The sequence below is a fragment of the Equus asinus genome, chromosome 29 (genome assembly GCF_041296235.1).
Source record: "Equus asinus isolate D_3611 breed Donkey chromosome 29, EquAss-T2T_v2, whole genome shotgun sequence".
In the NCBI taxonomy this organism is placed as follows: domain Eukaryota; kingdom Metazoa; phylum Chordata; class Mammalia; order Perissodactyla; family Equidae; genus Equus; species Equus asinus.
Genome location: NC_091818.1, coordinates 18,302,288 through 18,321,444, shown reverse-complemented (window position 1 = coordinate 18,321,444; position 19,157 = coordinate 18,302,288). Strand labels below are relative to the sequence as shown.

Below are 19,157 nucleotides of genomic sequence, written 5' to 3'. Positions count from 1 at the left end.
GTTTTTTAAAGATTTTATTTTTTTCTTTTTCTCCCCAAAGCCCCCGGTGCATAGTTGTGTTTTTTTGTTTTTCGTTTTTTTTAGTTGTGGTCCTTCTAGTTGTGGCATGTGGGACGCCACCTCAGCGTGGCCTGATGAGTGATGCCATGTCCTCACCCAGGATTCGAACTGGTGAAACCCTGGGCCACCGAAGTGGAGCGTTCGAACTTAACCACTCGACCGCGGGGCCAGCCGCCCAGAGAATGACTATTTCTATGATGTGTTTGGCTAGCAAGGGTACACACTGAAGACACGCAAGGAAAACAACTAAGAAGTGGAAATTACAGAGCTGAGGATAGCACCGAATTAATGTTAATGAAATAACTTCTTTCTATTTTTGCTTTTCCAACACGCAGATGATAAACAGTGGTTCCAGCCCCAGGTCCAGAGGTGAGGGAAGGAACTCAATCAGACAGCTCTCCCAGGAAGTTTATCTGCAAATAGGAAGGTTATTCTACTAACATTTACAAATACCAGAGCATGTACTTTGACTGTATTTTCTGGGTATATAGATGGACAGGGTAGCGCAAAACACCTTTTTTCTCACTCCCCATTGTCATCTAAGGTATAACGTATGGTCCTGAACATAGTTTTGTCTGTGACTTTAACAAGGATCCAACTCATGACTTTGACCTCCCGGGCATAAGGGTCTACAGCTGTGCTGTCCATTACTGTAGTCACTAACCACTAACCACATGTGGTTATTTACACTTCAGTCAAATAAAATTAAAACTTCAGTTTCCAACAGCCACATTTCAAGTGTTCCATAATCACACGTGATTAGCGGCTCGTGGCTCCTGTATTAGACAGTGCGGATACACAAGATTTCCATCCTCACAGGGGGTTCTTGGGACTGTGCTAGCTTGATCCTTGGTACTCAGAGTTTATGAACCAGCAGCAGTTGCATCACCCGGAGCTTGATAAAAATGCAGACTCTCAGCTACCCCCAGAGCTCCTGAGTCATAATCTGCATTTACTAAGACCCACAGGTGGTTTATGTCCCATTCGAGTTTGAGACACTGGTTAGACCACGGAGGAAGCACACTCCCAGGTCTAGAAGAAGAGAACTGTAACCAGGTTGGGCTCAACTGGCGCACAGTCACTTCCATGTCTTTACCACGGCTTATTAAAACTAGGAGAAACATAAGGTTACTTCCAAACGTAATTTATTTATTTGTACTTTATGGGTTTTTTTTTTTAGGAAGATTAGTCCTGAGCTAATATCTGCTGCCAGTCCTCCTCTTTTTGCTGAGAAGACTGGCCCTAAGCTAACATGCGTGCCCATCTTCTTCTACTTTATATGTGGGACTCCTGCCACAGCATGGCTTGACAAGCGGTGCATAGGTCTGCACCCAGGATCCGAACCGGCGAACTCCAGGCCGCCGAAGTGGAACGTGCAAACTTAACCATTGTGCCACCGGGCCAACCCCCAGCCATAATTTAAGAATCAGTGTCTGTACCAATTGTTGGTGTTGATCCATGCCTTCCTCTTGACTCCTTCATATAAATAGCTAAACGTTTATTAAGGCCTAACTCTGAACCATACATTGTTCTAGGTGCTTCTATGTTTTGATTCCTTAATCCACACAAACAACCCAATAGGTGGCTTCTATGGTTCACCTTATTTTACAAATGAGGATTCTGTGACACAAAGAATGGAAGTAAGCTAAGGTCACTATGGCCGAGCCGAGGTTCAACCCAACAGAGCCCACACAAGAGCATCTCAGCAGGCTGCCGCAGTCCCTGGAAAACTACAACTGTGGGGGTTTCTTGCCTGGTGCTCTGAGCTCCAAAGCCAATAGCATGGAAAGGATTGCTTGTCTGTCGTGTGCTCCTCTGGTTCCACTCACCTCCCTAAGAGGCTCCAGAGTGCAGACGTGCTGTCATCTACTTCGAGGGGATAGCCTGGCAGAGTACCACGTTTCCTTCCTATTCGTCTAGATTAGCTCATCCTATTGCTCAACTCTCTTTTCCCGAATCTCTGGGAAGAACCTATGCAATTAAACTCATGCCAAAATCCTAATGCAACCTGTCCACCCCACGAGGGGAATGCAGGCCCCGCCTAGAACAGCAACAGGAGAATCAGCTGTTTCCTGCCCAACCTAAGTAGCCCAGGGTGAGTCATCACTTTCCCTGACCCAACCAAGGCGTGGCTCCTCCAATCCCTTACAAAATGCTTCCGCCCCAAAATTCTCAGGCCTGCCTGTTAGGGCTAGAGAGCCAACGATTTTAGTGTCTCCTTTGAGTCTCATGAATTATCGATGACTGCATTAAAGGCCCAAAGTGCCCTCTAATGGACCTGAAATTAAGTCTGTTGGCCTTTGGCAGACACCAAACTAACCATGTACATTAAGCCCAAAAGAAGATTAGGGGCTTGCCAGGGCCTTGCCTCTGAGATGGCTAAAGAGGCACGTGAGCGAAACCAGCTGTGTCAGCATTGGCCTTGTTTGGTTATTCAAAATATCAAATTTTGTGACACGTTGCTCAGAACCAACACGACACACCACCTAGGACGCCTTTTACTTCCTCCTCTCCAGCACTCTACTATGGTTGTTTTAAGCGATAGATGCTAAATTCTGGAAGGGCAGCAATTGTGTCTTTGTACTCCCATGGGTGTCCAGCAGAGGGTTCTGCATGCAGTGGGTGCTCAATAGATGTTTATTAAGAGAAGAAATACAAATGAATGGGGATTCCAATTATAACTATTACTACTCAATAGCCAATAAGAGCAATGACACTTTGTAGCTCTGTAGGATCCTTCTCCAATAAATTTAAAGTATTTTATAAAATTTGAGATAACGAATGCATATACTAGTCCTATTTGATAACTGAGAAGGCTGACGTTGAGTGAGGTTATGATTTGGCTGCCATTGAACCCAGCAGAATAAAATTCAATCTTCCTTGTTGGCGGCTTGAAGCTTTATTGTTGAAGAGGAACTGAGATCTAAGAAGGAAGAGAGTGTCATAACCGATCAGTGGGGCCAGTTGATTTATATCCATCTGCAGGTGACCTGAGACAAGAAAATTGGATTTGCTCTGTGGCTGCAGAAGTTTTCAGGGGCAGATGCAAAGCCTGGAGGCAGGGCCTCTGGAGTCTGTATGGACTGCTGTGTTTTTCATGAGGAACCTGGAAAAGAAGAAGGACTGGGAAGTGAGGGTGGAATAAACAAATGAGAAGAAGCCACCTTTGGAGGGGCACATGCCAGGGCTGGGCTCCATGGCCTTCCCCTCTGTCTGGACACAGCTCTAGAGCACCAGCGAGTGGATCTTGACAAGAGCACTTATCTTAAATATTTGCCAACAACTTCACACTCATGGAAGCTGAGAGGAAACCTTTTAGGGAGGAGGCAATGACATCATGCTTGCTTTTGCTCTCCTTCTAGCTCCCAGGGCTGCACCCTTTATTGTTACCCAGCATTCTGCAAACACCCACGTTTAGCTTTTTCCGCCAAGCCAGTGAAATGGACTAAATGGATTCCTTTATGTCCAGATAGGACTCTGATCCTTAAATGGCCTCATTAAAGAACCAGCGTTTTTGAGAGTCATTGTGTTTAATGGGTCATTATGTAAAGACAGACTCTCCCAAAACCCTTCTGGAGGAGGCCTTGTGCACCGATGTCTTGAGCATTAGTATCCTTGGCACAGGCTCAGAGGAACTGACTGAATGAGTGATGGAGACAACAGAGGGCTTTCCACCTCAGAGAGAAGGCGGGTCTCTACGTGACGGTTTACAGATGACCTGGAACTTTTATCTTACCTCAGTTATTAAAAGTAGCGAGAGTGTGCATTGTGATGATGGTAATAGCAGTAACCATCGTACGTAACACTTTACTTTTGCAAAGACCTGGAGTATTACAGCATTCCCCTCCTTCCTTAACCCCAGGCAGAACCAGTCCCCTCCTCTGCGGCCTTATAGAACTTCTCTCTTGCTGGGGTGAAGGAGAGACAGCACTGAATGTAAATCACAAGTCCTGAGTTGGAATCCTGATCTATCACTTATTGATTGTGGGGCCTTGAGCAAAATATTTTATTCTCTGAGGCTTGGTTTACTTATCTCTAAAGTAAAGAGCACCATAAAATTTATCTCAAAGAAGCATTGTAAGGATTACATGAGATCTCAAGCAAGAAGTCAGTCTTTCAAAAAATACTTGATGAGAGAATTAATTACACTGTGTCATAATTAATCAGTCACATGCCTCAACTGGAATGTAACCTTCCTACCAGTGATGGAACAGGTCTTACTCATCTTTGTGTCCCTGGCACCCAGCAAGTGCCCATCCCATTGTAGGTGCTGAATAAATGTTACTGAGTGGGTGAGCCATGTAACTCATGTCACTGCTAGAGCAGCCAGGCTGTCCAGTGTTGTCAAGAGCTCTGCTGAGCTGCAGAGAGCTGGACTGCTGGGTATCGTCAGCATAACCGATTAAGACAAGCCAAAATGAAAATGACAGTCAAGCCTTAATCACTGACCACCATAATATAAGCAAGAAGCCAGAGTGGAGACAGTGCCCTGCCTCCTGTTCCATTTTCCCCATGGAACAGCACCAGGCAAGGGTCAGATGTCTCCTCGCACACAGGGAAATTGTCTCACTACCGAGGGAGACCTGAGCAAAAGGCTCCTGCCAGTTGATGGACTCAGGGCCGGGATAGGGGTTGGGTAGCAGAGGGGAGGAGGACTTGGGGTGGAAACGTACAGAATACAAAGTCAGTGTAGGGAAAAAGAGTCTTCAAGGTTCTTCCTCCCCTCCTGCACAATGAGGTCTTGGCAGTGTCCTGAGGGAGGCCTCTGCTAAAGCGTCCCGGGAAAGAGGCCTCCAGATGGAGGCATCTGGGCCAGGGGTGCGGGTCATGTAAGAGCAGGGCGGGCAGGGGCCTGAGTCCTGCCTGCAACTTCCTTTAGAGACTGCAGTGTACTGGCTGTGCACCGAGTCTGGGCTGAGGATGCAGCTTCCCCCACGCAGCCTGGCCAGGAAAGCCTTTGTAATCACCTGCACGCAGGCCTGAAAATCATCCCTCATAGGTGTCTGGCCAGGACTCCTCATCCAGGGTGTTACATCTTCCAGGGAAAGTAGCTGGAGACCCAGGGACTTTAAATGACTTGTCCAAGGTCACTTGGTGTGGTCGGTTCAGAGCTGGATCAGAACAGAGTTCTTTTGGTTCCACCCTGATTATCTCCCACTGGACCAGAAGTGGGTATGTGAACACTTGTACCCCCTTGTTTTATGGGAAGTTGTTCTTCTGCTTCAGGAGGTTGTACAGTCCTGGCCAGAATGAGTTGTCAACTTCCACAGCCTGTTGTGGTAGGCAGAATTTTGACCCCATAAGCTTTGCCCCTCGGTGTTATGCCTGTGAATATACTACATTACATAGCAAAGGGACTTTGTAGATGAAATTAAGGTTATTAGCTAGTTGACCTTTAAATAAAGAGATTATCCTGGATTATCTGGGTGGGCCCAATGTAATCCCACAAGTTTTTAGCATCAGAAGAAAGCAGAAATCAGAAAAATGCAGCAGAAGGGGAAGTCAGGGAGGTTTGAGGGATGAGAATTTGAGGCACTGGTGCTGGCTTTGAGGATGGACAGGGCCATGAGCCAATGAAGTGGGTGGTCTCTAGAAGCTGGGAATGACGCCCCGCTAACAGCCAGCAACGACAGGGAGATGTTAGTCCTACAACTGCGAAGGAGGAAGTAAATTCTGTCAATAACCGACCCTGAGCAGAGCATGTGGTAAAGCTCGCCTGGACCTGTGAGCTACAGAAACCGTGAGATAATAAATGGGTGTTGTTTTAAGACACTAACTGTGTGGTAATTTGTTACTGCAGCAGTAGAAAACGAATACCGGGGCTCAAAAGCACAGTGTGAAGACCATCCACCCTTCCTCAACATCCCATCACTGCTGCTCTCAGCCCTGGTAACACTCCCGGCATCAATGGGTCCTTTTTGGTACTCTGTGGGAAGTGCTGTTGCTAAGCTCGGACCAGACATTCCTGACTGCAGCTCAAAGCTCATTTTAAACTTGTGGGTTAGGAAAGCAGTGGGACTATTTCTCTGATCTCAGTGTAGGGGAGGGAAGAATTCCCCCCCTTTCCCCTTAAATTCCTTAAATCCAAATTGAACAGGGCGTCCTGTATTTTACCTGTGACATACCCAATGGAAAGCTTTCAGGTCAGGGAAACAGGGTTGCCAGGTAAGATACAGGATATCCTGTTAAATTTGAATTTCAGATTCAAAAATTTTTAGTACGTCTCAAATATTGCAGGAGACACACTTACACTAAAATATACATAGAGGGATATATACTTTAAAGTCTGGCAACCCTGCAAGGGACAGACATTAAAAATTAGAGTTTTCTAGAGCAAGTAAAACTGACCAGGAAGTGGTAAGTGGTGACCTAAATTTCATCTGGCCTCCCTTTTCTGGGACCAGTGCCCTTTTGTTTCTGCCACAACCAAATCTGATATCAGGAAAGGATCTTATGTCAGATGCTTACATATCAGTGAGAATTTTTATCAGCAGGGGTGTCTGCCTCTTTAACCCTATATTCTAATGTGGAATAAAAGATGCTGTCTTCTGTTAAAAGCAAGGTTTGATTTCACTGAGCAGGATGGTGATACATGCTCAGTCTGAGTTCCTTCCCAAGGCAGGAGGCAGGGGGAAGATGTGGGCTTTTAAGGTCAGACAGATCTGTCTTCAGACCCTGGCTTTGCTGCTCCCTGCTTTGTGACTTTGGGTAAATTCATATTTCTCAGCACATTCATTCTCACCGACAGCACATTTACTATAATGTAACTATAACTTAACCTTCAGGATTATTATGAGGATCAAATGAATCTATACATGCAAAGTATCTCGCACATAATAGGTACTCAGTAAATACTTATCTTTCTCTTCCTGAGCTCAGCCCGAGTAGCCATATCCTGCTTCTGTGCACAGGCAAAGATGGCCACATCTACCTAAGGCCATCTGTAGGCATCTAAACGCTAGCCTGTAGAGTCAAAGAAGGAAAGACTGCATGCAGAATTACATAAAAAGATAGCTGTGCCCTAATAATACATCCATACAAACCATTTATTGGACATTTACTATAGTGATGGTGGAACACACTTATAAAGGACACATTATATGTTAAGGATGGTTCTAGATGATTTACACATATTAACTCATTGAACACCCGCAAGAGCCTATGAGGAGACACTATTACTATGATTCCCATCCCATTTTGAATGAGGAAATGGAGGCACAGAAAGGTCAAATAATTTATTCTAGTTTACCTGGCCAGTAAATGGTAGTAATAGATTCTTCCCCACCATTAAGGCGCTGCTTTCTGCGTGTAGCTCTCTGATTTCTGCCCCTTATCTCATTGAATCCTCACAACAAACCCATGAAGTAGGGATTTCCATAATCTTTCCCATTTGACAGTTTGACCAGGAGCTAGTAAATAGCAGAGCTCATCTCTGAGAACAAACAATAAGATGGTTTTTGAATAAGATTTAAAAAGTTTTGAATCTTAGTATTGTTATATTTGATATTGTTAAGTTGTGGAAGTTTCATCCTAGAGAGGGCGAACCTCACAGGACTGACACAATTTGGCATCTTCCTGCGTTAAGAACTTTTCTGTTCAAGACTGTTCCCTAGGGTCTCAGAGATGCTCCCTCCAACCCCTCGGGAAGAGCTGCCATTCTGGTCTTTCTCTGAACTCTTCTCAGAATACAAGGTGATCACCCCTGAAACAGGATCCCAGTGAGGAGGTTTTGTCCAGCTCCTCTGATGCAGCACTCTCTGTGTGTTTTTGGTGACAAGTGAATCAGGTTTCCATTAAAAACGCTGCTGCCAAAAGGGAGAAAAAAATAAAAGTTCCGGCCTTGCTTTGTCTTAATTCTGGAGCCCAGAATGGAAAGTTGGCAGCTCAGCCTGAAAGAGGAGAGCGCATTGGGTAGCTGCACTGCTGGATATAAAAACCACAAAACAGGAAGCAACTCGCTTAATCTGAACTGTGAATGGGCGGGTAGTTGGGGGGTGGGAAGAGGTGCACACTCGAATGCAGGTCTCAGCCTCCCAGGGTGGGAATCCGGTTGCCTAATCATGACGTCACTCAAGCCATTCCCACGCCTTTGGCCCAGTTTTCGAATTACTTAGCAATGGGCGCTGAAGCCAAATTTGAAAGAAATTACTCTACGACTCAGACTGTTAATCTCTGTTTTGATAACCAACAGCAAGTCATTGGAATTTTAGCTTATATTTGGTATGAAAGTATGTTTTGCAAAGTTCTCCTTAATTTACCCCCTGCCTCAAGAAAATGCCGATTGTGTACAGGTGAAAAAGCAGATTCGCCTGCCTTTGGGGAAAATACCTGGAATTCCTCTTCAGCAGAAGACTTTGAAGAAATTAAGAATGCAGCCTCTGGGGTCACACCCATGTTCGAATATTGGCTCTACACCCGGGGTCCCGTGTCCCCGTATGTAAGTGGTAATAATATTACCCACTTCACAGATGGTTGTGGTGATCCAGTGAGATGAAAAGCTCTAGCATGGTGCTTTGTAGGTACACAACATATGCAGCCAATTGTTATTTATGCTTGTATTTGTAAACACACAGTTTGGAGTAAAAAAACAAAAATGAAAAAGTCATTGATCTTGATGGTTATTATTTCAAACATGTGTGAAACCTGTTGACAATGGAACCCTGCACACTTAGGAGGTTCCAGGAGGCATGTAGAACTCTCCTACCAAGACGTTTAACAGGAGTGTTGCTGGCTAGAAAAAGCACACCGGCTTCCTTCCAGAGGACAGTGAGATCTCCAGTCCACGAGTATTTTCTTTCTCTGATACAAGTTATTGTGAGATGCAAGAATTAAATTTGAACTAACACCAAATGGCCTTCAAAATGTTTCCTCCAGTGACAAAAGGCTTGCATTACACCACACCCTTCCATTCAGTTTCTTCTTTTTGTTATTTTTTATCTGTTTATCTACCTGATTTCTCAGTTGGTTTTTTCATTCACTTTTGTGTTATGTGAAAATTGGTCCATGAAGGGAAAACAATCTTTTCCTATGGTAGAAATTAAATCCTTCACATTTACCATCTGCCTACAACTTACTAGGGCTTTTGAATTCAAAAGGGGAATTTAAATTTTCACAAAAGTTTTCAAACTTCTGAGAAGTTCTTCTGACTCTTGTCTCAAACACATCCCTGAAAGCTGGATCAATTCGCCTGCAGGGCCTGAAGTAGTTTTGACCAGGAGCCATAGTTTGCCAGCCCTGCTGTCCTCTCTCATTTCCAATATTTACCCTTTACCTCTTTTATGCAGTTTTACGTTTTATGTGTTCTTTCTCTCTTTTTAAAACCTTATCATTCTCTTACTTCTACAATCCCTGCAGGACACCTGGATGCTCTGTAGTAGAAATTTAATGTATCTGCTGCCTGGCATCCCTTCCTTCCTCTGTTAACAGCATTTGCGGTCCAACTTCATTTGATGGGTGGAGAGAGGGGGAGGAGGGCCGTCAGTCACAACACCCCACCTCCTGGCCACAGTGATTGGCCCAGGGATGGGCATGTGACTAAGCAGGCAAATCAGTGTCCTTTCCTGGGGTGTTATGATTAGATACTAGGAGAGAGAGAGACTCCCTTGTTCCTCCGATCTTGAGCTCTAAGATTGTTCCTCCTCAGTCATGCTTCTTGCAGGAGACTTGGCTACTAGGACAAAATGAGACCAATTCACAGAGAGAAGCAAAGCGAAGAGATGAAGTTATGTGAGCTAATAAATTTCTGGTTTGCTTAAACTGGTTGGATTCAGGTTTCTGTCACTTGCAATCAGAAAAGTCCCGATTAAGATATAACCTTCTCATTTTTAAGACCAGATACAGCCTCCCATTCACAAGTTATCGTGGTGTACTATATTCACTTTAAAAGAAACTTTATTTTGAAATAATTATAAATTCACAGGAAGTTGAAAGATAGTACAAGAAGTCCATGTGATGTCAAACCTGAAGTGAATTTGCTCACCCAGTGGGCAGCAAGCCAATCTCTGACACCGGGTGTGGTGTAAGAAAGTAGGAATTTTATTATTGCCCAGTGCTGAGCAAAGAGAGAGGGCAGCTAACTCTGAAATCCCAAATTCCCTGAAAAGCTAAAAGGAAGGGTTTTTATTTGGGGTTTTAGGTAGGGGAGGGGGAGCATGTGGCCTTGCTGGTCGAAGCTTTCCCACCAGCCTGTCTTTGGTCTTGAGACACTTGCAGAGAAGAGGGAAACCATGACCTTGCTGGTCAGCAGCTTTCCCACCGGCCTGTATCTCTTTGTGGGGAGGAGATAATGAATCCAGGTGCTTGTCCTTGGTGGTGTCTGTCCCCATGGAGGATAGTGGATTCTGGAGCCAGGAAGCCAGGGAGTAAGCAGGGAATGAGTGTTTTGGTTTTAACCCCATATATGCTGGGTTTAATGTAGGGAAACTGATATCGGGGTTGGTATCATGTGTGCCGTTCACCCAGTTTTCCTCGGTGGTTACATCTTCTAGAGCTGTAGTACAATGTCAAAACAGGAAATTTACATTAGTATAATGTGTGTATCTGTAGTTCTATGTCATTTTACCACATGTGTGGATTCATATAATCATCGCCACAATCAGGATATAGAACTATTCCTTCACTACAAAAATTTCTCTTGTGCTACTCCTTTTAGTACATAACTTATCACTCTCCTGGTGTTAAGATTTTACCAGTTTGAGTGAAGTGTACAGACCTTACCTCCCTCTACTCTCCCCATTAGAGGATAATTGTCTTAAATATTTCCTTTACATACACTGAGAACCACATCAGACAAAGAAAGGATGCAGTTGTAAGCTTCTGTACAAATTAACAAGCTAGAATTCAAGCCACAAGCTGTGTGCATTTAGGGGTTAAGATTTTTATAGGAACTTTTCCAGATGCCTGTGCTAAATTTTATTGCTTTGACTTTTAGACATTTTTCAATCAAGCAATTCAAACTTACCCTTGTATCTGGCCAAACAGGTTCTACCTTAAGTCTTACCTAACACTGATATAATGTATGCCAGTTGGGAGAAAAAAATCTATTTCCTAATGTCCAAACAAATCCACAAATCTCAATAGACTGAAAGCTCCAGAGCTTTTTCATCTTTGTATCTCGAGCTTCTAGCACGGTAGAGGATGCGTGGAAGATAAGAGAATTCATACCCAATAGTTTTAATTTTCTCTGTGAAGTAGGAGGCAAGGTCGTTTACTGAGAGAGAAGTCATATGGGATAGGCATCTTGCAAGAGAGGTGATGGTTTGGAGCACCCAACTTTTAAAACACATTCGCATGTGTAGGGTTGGGGAAATGAGGGAGAAAGGGGGGTCTGGGGCCATTTACAGATTTTTGACTGGAATGATTGGATGGCAGGTCATTATTCAAAATATTAAATGTGGGTGGAGGTACAAGCTCTTAGGGAAAGATAATGAGTTCAGCTGGAGACATGTTGATTTTGAGGAATGTGTTAGGGCTTCCAGGTGAAGTTGCCTGGTGGAGAGTTGTATGCTAGGCTGGGGCCATCACCTGGAGGCACTTGGTTGGAACGGTAAGCTGTGTGTGCCTTTGAAATGACTCAGGAGAATGTGTTACGTGAGAACAGAAGATGAAGGATGGAACTCTGGGCAACACTAACATTTAATAGGAAGGTTTCTCTTCAGAGAAAGCTTAGAGACCGAGAAGCAGTGGCCAGATAAAAAGGATCAGGAGTATCATAGAATCCAGAGAATAGAATTTCAAGGAGATAATAGATAACAATATTAAATGCTGCAGAGAAGAGAAAGAAGATGTGGATAGCAAAAGGGAAGATCGAATTTGCAACTTGAATGTCAGGGATTCGATAGAGTCAGAAGGCAGTTTGCACTGGATTGAGAAGAGAAAGGAAGAGGAGGAAGTGGACACATGAAGGAGGAGTACTCTTTGAAGAGGCTAATCCTGGAAAGAAGAATAGTGATTGAGCAATCTGTAGAAACAAGGGAGGAATATGAAATTAAATTTATTTCTCATTACTAAACCTAAATTCTTAGTATAGAAAATTTAGAATATACAGATAAGCCTGAAAGTATAAATTATTTTATATAATCCCTTCCCTCCTAGATAATCACGGTTAACATTTATGTACAATATACTTATAGTCTTTTTAAAATGAGAAATATACTTCTTAAATGGTATCATGGTTTTCCTATCATTTAATAGACTACTTTTGGCATTTCTATATATTATGACTAATTTTCCATGTCCTATATTTTCTACAATATCATCTTTAATGGTGGCAGACAGTGTTCCATTATGTATCTATATCATCTTTTATTTAAATAATCTCTTCTATTATTGGACATTATGGCTTTACAATTTTTCAATATGGTAAACAGCACTAAAGTGATTCTCTTTGTAACTATGTCTTTGAGCACGTCCATGATAAATTCTAGAACTGGAATCACTGAATCAAAGTTTATGCAAAAGTCTAAGCTTTTTAAAATGAATTGCAAATGCTTGTTGAATTTATTATTATTATTGTCATTTTTATTTTAACCAACTTACATAACCACTAGCAGTTTATGAGAGTAAAGAAAGTATTTCTGCTAAGAAGAGAATGATCGGAGCATTTCTTTCATGCGGAATGGAACAGACCAGTATAGAGGGAGAAGTCGAACTTACAGACGAAGTCTGGTGACAGCCTTGGAGAGGGGAAGAGACAGGATCGAGAACATACGAATACAGAGGAAGAAGAACACTTCTTTTGAGATGAAAAGAAAGGAGAAAAATACGTGTTCATAGGAGTAGCGCCTGCTCATACAGGGAGATAGTAAGCTGAGGAAGAGCTCCCCTGACACTCAGTTTTCTCTGTGAAGTAAAAGGCAAACTCAGTTTAAGGTGGGAAATAATCCACCCTCACCACAGGTTGTCAGGTGGCTCTGTGTGGCCCAGGTGAGTCAAACATAAGGACTAATAAATAGTGTATTTTTCCCAGTCCGAGTTATTAGTCTTAAGTAGTGTCATATGTGGGATTCCAACAGTTCAGTGTAGCCATCTCTGCCCTAAGGCTAGTCCAGTCTCTTTGCGTGTTCTTTCTTTTTCCTCTAGTTGAGAGGAAGAGAAAAATATGCCTGGTAAGGTCTGGCCTTATGATTTCCTGAAAGCTAATACTTGAGCAAAGTTGACACACACACACACCCCTATCAAAAACTTCCAGCAATTTTCAGGGATGGTCCAATCAAAATACATATTTTACAAAATATCAGAAAAAATACAGTTCTGCTAAAGATATCCAACTTATATAACTGAAAAATATTTTTAACATCTCAGTCTGAGGCATCTTTATTAGACTTACTTCATGGGTTCAAGGCTTCCACAATGGGACAAGAGTGGTCCTTATTCAGAAGAAAAGGAAGAAAGCTCAGAAAGAGCTTCTACCCTAAAATCCAAAACTGGTTACCATCACTCATATAGCAGTTTTCCAGCTTCAACAATGGTAAGATACAGACTCCCCCTCCAGCAATGGGAAGAAGCTGCTGGTAGTTCTAAAGAGCAGTTTGTGCCATAAAAAGTGTGATCCAGGATGAGAAAGAGGGCATTTTGCCACTCTCGCATGAAAGCCAAGACAAATCTAACACTCCCAAAGATTGGAAATTTGGCACCACCCAGACATAGCACCCTGGGAATGGCTCATGGCCTTCTTAAGAGGGCAGGGGTAAGGGTGAAGCTTCTAGAAATGGTGCAGGCAGCAGCTGTGGACCTATGGGAACCAGGAAAGGAAGGACAGAACAAATGCTTTGTGGGGACTGCACCTAACAGCATGTTTATGGACACATGGGAAGCACCCTGACTCCTAGAAATCCCAGGGAGCGTGGCAGAAGTGGATCATTTCCTACAATCAAGCCAGTGGGGAATTATGGTGTCTGAAGTTCAGCATCAGAATGGAATGTGAGCTCTGTTTGTAGTCACAGGTGGTGGAATATAGGATGATGCTTGGGTTATACAAGGTGGTACAAGATTCAGTCCTCAAAGGAATTTTTAATGTCATGTATAGTCAAATGTTTTATCAAGAATACACTCCTTCCGTTTTTCTCTGGTAAATATCTAAACCATCATTCTTAATATGTATGTGTTAAAACAGATAGAGAATAGCTTCCCAAAGCCTTCCAGAGGGAGACTCCATAATGTTGGTGTGAGATCCTGACACGCTTCATCGTGGCTGTGAGAAAAGGAAAGAGAACAGTTACATAGTGGTAAGCAAAAAATTTTACTTGACATTTCCTGTGACTATTGAAACTAAAAGCAGAGGACTACAATTTGATGTTTGTGGCCCAAATATAACTTGCCAAATCTTCTACAATGTCACCAGACAGATGGCAAAACCAGGGCATCCCACTTACACGTTTCAGCTCAGAGACTCAATGTGGAAAGCAAACCCAACAAAGTGATCATTATTTGTTCACTTAAGCATACACATTTTAACTAACAGACTTTGAGGTTCAGAATACCAAAGTCAAAAAGCAAAGTACTGTAGCAGTGAATTCAAGAGAAAAACAAGTATACGTAAGTAATAATGTCATAGGCCCTTGAGGTGGAAAGAACTTCAGAGTTCACCTTATCCAGCCCTTCTCAAATTTAGTGTATATATCTTGGCAAGTTTCTAGAAATTGAGGCTCTTGACCTCAGCTCCAAAGCAAAGAACTGCTTCAATACATCTGGCATGAGGCCCAGGAATCTGCATTTCAAAACAAGCATCTCCTGCTGGATAATTTCCATTTGCCTTCTCAGACCCATTCTCCATCCAACCGTGTGCCCAGGAGGCTGACATTTATGGACTGCATCAACGAGGCTCCCTTGTGCTCTGGAATCCAGTTGGGTTCAACAAATGGGAAGCACTGGCAGGAAACGAGAGGGTGGGAGAGGAGGGAGGCTGGGATGTTAATCTCACTGTGGCCACTTCCCTTCCGGCCTGCAAGTCGGCAGTGGCTGCGCTCCTCTACTGAAGGCTGGGTCGTCTCCTACAGCTACTTTCTCCATGTTCTTCCGGCCTTCCCTTTCCTCATCTCTTCAAGCCTAGCAATGCTCAGTGCCCAGGATGCACCCCCAGACCAATTAAATCAGAATCTCTAAGAGTGGGTACCGGGCATCTTTACTTCAAAGCTCGCCCAGGAGATCCTAATGTGCAGCCAAGGTTGAGAACAACTGCTCTAGACCAGGAGACTTTGTTAAAAAGAAGGTGCTGATTCAGTGTGTCTGGGGAGGGGACCCGAAATGCTGCATGTCTAACAAGATCTCCATGTGATTCGTATGCACATTCAACTTTGGGAAGCACTGTTCTCGACCTACTCCTTCATTTAACAGATTTAAAAAAGAGAAATCCAGGGAGATAGTGTGACTTGCCTGAGAACATAAGACTAGAACCCAACTCTCTCGTCTCAACTCAAAGGCTGGAGACCTGAGATGACCCTGTGAGAGACAGCAACACAGAGTCAGAAAAATAATACCAGTGGAAGCCTGGTGTTCTACTAAGGACTTTCTTTAACTGGTTATTCCACAGGATATAAACCTACGACCCCTGGATACATGAGACCTAAGGAAAAAGAAACTTCCCTGAGGCCTCACGGTAGCAGGTGCAGAGAGCAGCTGCCGGGAAAGCTCTCCACTGGGAGCATTTGTGGACGTAGGGGAACAGACCAGGTGGTGTCAGCTCTTCCAGAGACTGTCCCAGGAGTCCTGGAGTGAGAAGTTCTGCAACACTTGGCTCATTAGAAATGTGCTGACTTTGTCACATCATTGGAACCAATCTTTGGGCAGGAATGACAGGTTTCTTTCCTCTAATTCACAAATTTTCCAAGACTTGGTTTTCTGTTAAACATTTAGAACCTCTTAGCAGATATTTTCTATGGTAAATTATTTGCAAGAATGGCCAGCAGAATTCCCCTTCCAGTGTCCATGCTCTTGGGTAGTGTATGGGAGGACAAAATCTTTTCCTTCTACTTTTCCAAGTTCTGGGGGTGGGGCTTTGTAACAAAAGACAGATTATCGAGCAAAACAAACTGGTTTATTAACATGTATATCTCACATACACATGGGAGAAACTGGGAGATGAGTAACTCAAAGAGATGGCTAGAACTTAGGCCTATATAGCATCTTAACAATAAACATAATAAATTTTCAGAGAAGCAATAAGACAAAGTGAAAGAGTTGTGAGTTTCTAGTGTGGTGAATTATGGGAAGATAAATATACTGGGGAGTCAGCCCCAGTGGTCTAGTGGCTTTCACCACCATTGCCCCAGTTCGTGTCCTGGTCAGGGAAACACACCACTCATCTGTCAGTTGTCACACTGTGGCGGCTGCATGTTGCTGTGATGCTCAAAGCTCTGCCACCAGTATTTCCAATACCAGCAGGGTCACCCGTGGTTTCAGCGGAGCTTCCAGACTGAGACACACTAGGAGTAAGGACCTGGCCACCCAATTCCTAAGACATTGGCCATGAAAACACTCTGAATAGCGGCAGAGCATTGTCCAATTCAGAGCTGGAAGGTGAGAGGATGGTGCAAAAACACCAGGCAGGGTTCCACTCTGCTGTACATGGGGTCACTAGCAGCCAGAATCCACTTGGTGGCACTAAAAATAAATAAGAAGTTCATCATATAGCGTCCTCTGGTGCACTCTGTGGGCCAATAGGGGTCTAGGGTTATCAGTGATGAACTTCTATGCAAATATATATCCTGATTTTAGGCAATTAGGGAGAGGGCAGAGAGCTTTCCTTATATCTGCTTCTTCTCCATTGCCTTGAGCTCAAAATAATCCTTTTGCCAAAGTGGCAAATTTTGGGGTGAGAAATTCTGCTGCCCTTCAGTAGTCATCTCTCACACTGGGTTTGGCCAGTTGGGGTTTGGCCATGTGGCTAGCCTTGGCCAGTGAGGCAAAAGCAATCACGACACAAGCAAAGATGTGAAAATGGTGTGCATATTGGGCCTTGCCCTCTCTTGCTGCTCTTTGGAACCCTGAGAACACCATATGAAAAAGCCGGGGCCAGTCTACCAGAGGAGGAGAGCCCGCAGAGAGCAGAGATAAGGTGTCCCAGCTGAGATCCTCCTGCCCTCAGACCAACCAGCCTGCCAACCCCTGGACACATGAGTGAGGCCAGCCAGCTGCCAGCCAAACTGCCAGCTGACCCAAAATGCCTTTGAGAACCCATCAGAGATCAGCTGAGCGAGCTCAGAGCAGGGGAACCACGAGCTGACCCTGCTGTAAACAAATGATTACTGGTTTAAGCCACTAAGTTTTGGCGTGGTTTATTACACAATAAAAGCTGACAGATCCACCTTCACACACAAGAATTTCACCTAAAATATTATAAACTCCTTGAGGGCAAGGCATGTCTCCTGCAGCCCTGTTTGTGGTGGCAAAATACCGGAAATAGAGTAAATGCTCATGTTGTACCATACCATGGAGTATTATACAGCCACTAAAAGGAATCACTAACTGTACCCATCATTAGATATTGTACCCTATATATATTGTACCCTATATATTGTACCCTAATATATTTATTATGAAATGCCCCCAAAAAACCCAAAACTACATTTTTGTCAAACAATGACAAAATCTCATGTACGTATTTTTGCATGATTATGCAAGCAGGGAGAACAACATGAAAGGACACATACCTGTAAGTGGTGGAGATGCTGACAGGAGCGGGGAGAATGAAAGCAGCAGAAAGGGGTAGCTTGCCAAAGAGAAAAAAGAAAGAAAAGGGTGCATTTAAGTCCCCTCAAATATGATCCTACTCATACAAAAGTATACATATTCATTCATGCATAAACATTTCCTGATGATAGTTTCTAAAACATTAATAAGATAACCAAACATCTCAGGTGGTAGGATTTCAGCCGACTTCTTTTTTCTTTACACTCTTATGAATTGTTCATATTGTATGTGGAGTATGTGGTATTTAAATAATTAATAAACCTTTTTTTCCTTTTTGCAGAAAAAAAGAGTACTCCAAACCTCAAGCAGTGCTACTATGGGTCAATGTGCAACAGAATCACCCAGGGTATTTCTTAAAAATGCAGACTTCTGGGTCCCACCCCAGACTCACCGAATGAGAACCTCTGGGCATAGGGCCCTGGAATCTGCATTGCAAATAAGCACCCCAGGCCATTCTAACTGAACTAAGTATGAGAACCACCGCCGGAGGTTCTCCAGAATGAAGAATCAGCAGTGCTTATTGGAAAGCCACCCACGATTGAGGCAGCTAATCTGAAAAGCCATGAATAGGAAAGGCAGCCGATGGACATTTAGCCTGGAAGCATCTTCAAGGTCTTATGTAGTCAACAGTCTCTTGCACTTCTTTCCGATTTCAGGTTTCCACTGTTTCTCCCAGATCCAGCTGTCTAGCCTCCTCTTTTCATTCATGAGTTCTCCATAACTGTCCCTCCTCCAAGGGACTGTCTCCTCCTGGGCTCGTTTGTCAGGGATCCTTCCAGGGCCCTTCCCTGCAGCACCTTCCTGTGAGCTGTTTGCAGGAGATGCTCAGGGCCCCAAGCTCTGCCTTTTGAGAGACCCCTAGTTATCTCCATCTTAATGCGTAGTCATTCTAGGGACATTGCGGATGCCTTGAGTTCCCAAGGGAAGGATAAACTGGAGATGTCGGGTAAGCAGACTGAAGGATGAGGGTCATGCAGGTAGCCAGCTATGTTACTGGGAACAAGATTGAGCCCAGATGTGACCTTCATTCTATGACTTTGTGGCTAGTTTTAAAAATTGATGCCTAAGCAGCAGCAGTTCCATTTTTTCTGACTTGGATAGTGTAAAAGGGGATTTGAAGGGCTGTACACCGTTATATTGTCTGTAATTTACTTTTAAGTACTTTAGTAAAGGTGGTGTGTGTGTGTATGTCTGTGTGTTAATTTTGATCTTCGCCATTTTTAATTGAGAAAACACAATTTAGGGGTTTTTAGTTAGCATTTGAAAGACTAATCAGAAGCCTCTACGCCAGAGAGGAAAACTCTAGGCCCTTCTGTTAGCTTTGTCTCTGATCATCATCAGGAGTTTGATAGCTAGCGTACTGAGCTTTATAAGTGACTTCACGTTGGTGGAAATGACTAGGGTCGGGC

At 43.6% G+C, this 19,157-nt stretch overlaps 1 long non-coding RNA gene across 2 annotated transcripts in view; it reads left to right on the top strand.

The window, feature by feature from the left end:
- LOC123282089 (uncharacterized) overlaps nt 1-18,952 on the top strand; it is a 40,828-nt gene extending 21,876 nt beyond the window's left edge. For both annotated transcript variants that reach the window (XR_011499259.1, XR_006522029.2), the window contains 2 exons: nt 14,174-14,285; nt 18,029-18,952. This is a non-coding gene — a long non-coding RNA (uncharacterized lncRNA). The remainder of the gene's footprint in view (nt 1-14,173; nt 14,286-18,028) is intronic.
- The last annotated feature ends 205 nt before the right edge of the window (nt 18,953-19,157 follow it).